We start from the raw sequence: 1,692 nt of genomic DNA on the forward strand, positions 1-1,692 counted from the left end.
ACCTGCAAGCCTGTGACTTCAGCAACAGCAGAGCTGGAGTAAAACCTGTCAAAGTCTGCCAGGATGTAGGCAGTACTGGTTCTCTGCCCCCTTTCAGTTGGATGAAAGTATTTTTCCTTTAAATGTATAAAAGGAGGTGGGAAATACTCTGCCTGTCAAATTCTTTGCTTCTAACGCATTTAGGAGCATTTTTTATCCTCTTTAGGTCTAACGCGAAACTGGCTCTTAAAGAAAATGTCAGTTAGCTCCCCGAGCGGATCTCTTTCTTGCTTTTTCATCTGTCCTTGAAGCCAGCTATAGCTGCCATTATCATCATAGTCCCCAGACTCCAGTTCTGTCCTCTACAGAATSYTGTGCGAGCCTGCCATCAATTTAATATCCATCCTCTGAGTCTGTGAAAGAAAAATGGCACGTGTTCAAAATAGATGTTGAACTCTACTGCAGCAAATTTTCTTCCCATGCATTTTTTTTCCTGATATTTTTTCCTGTTGGAAGAGCAGCACTGCAAACACCTTGAAAACACATCATAACAGAGAAATGCAGCGGTGGCAGCTTCATGTCGGGATGCGGTTTGTTCAGCAGAGCTCAGGATGCAGAACATCCTTTAGTATGTGTTTTTGTATTATTTGGAGAGGCATCAGTATTGCACAATCTGATTGTTTCATTAATGTTAAAGGTTTTTTCTGGTGATCTTTATGTGGGCACGAGAAATAATMATGCCACSTAGAAAACTCTGACAATAAAAAGAAGACACTAGTTTTCCAAGAGGCTATTCAGACCAGGTTCGAGGCAGAAGAGGACATTTGCTGCTTTCAAACAACCCCAGAAAATGCACATTTTCATTATATTATTATTACTGACTTAAAGGACTATAGTTTTTAAACCCTCTAGTATAGAGACGTCAGAAGATGCCAACCGGGTGGCCAAGTTGAGGTCATATTTCATGTTTGCTTCCAATGAAATGTGGGCATTTCGATGTTGTGATCGACTGCGATAAACAAAGTCAAAATAAATAAAACAATAAAATAAAATGTGCTTATGTAGCACATTTAAAAATACATATGTTGATTAAAGTGCTGTACATTTGAAATAAAAATAACTACCATTTCTTACCCTCTTCCTTTGAGTCGACCCCTAATGTGTCTCTTATCAAACCAGACATGAAGTGCTTTCAGCCTTATGTGTCCTCTTATCTGATTGGCTGTAAAGTCTGGGTTCACTGACGGCACTAAGTAATTTTTCACATTASTGTATAAAATATTMATTGAGCAGCCACAATCTAGGTTAAACTCACTATTTGGCATGTTGTAGAGATCTGCTGTGTCATTACATTGTTACCCTGGTTTATAATTAGCCTATCTTCATCAAACAGCTGCTGTTAACACTTCCTTGTATTTGTTTTCCTTCACATGTCACGCATAGTTTTCTGCTGTTTGACCTCCAGCACAGTATTTTTTAAATACTACCACTTTTAAACAATCCTCTTCTAATGTTTTTTTTTTTTTCCATGTATGGTCAACATGAATGGCTAAATAATGTCTGACAAATGAATTGTAATGAAAATGAGTTCCATTTTTCATGTTTGGATACAATAAGAAGCAGCAGAGAAAGATGGAAAACTAGGCTTGGTTTCACTAACAAGTATTGCTGCTGGCTGATTGTAATTTCCTTCTGAGTCAGAATGAGGGTCAA

This window comes from Poecilia reticulata, linkage group LG8 (genome assembly GCF_000633615.1).
Source record: "Poecilia reticulata strain Guanapo linkage group LG8, Guppy_female_1.0+MT, whole genome shotgun sequence".
NCBI lineage: Eukaryota > Metazoa > Chordata > Actinopteri > Cyprinodontiformes > Poeciliidae > Poecilia > Poecilia reticulata.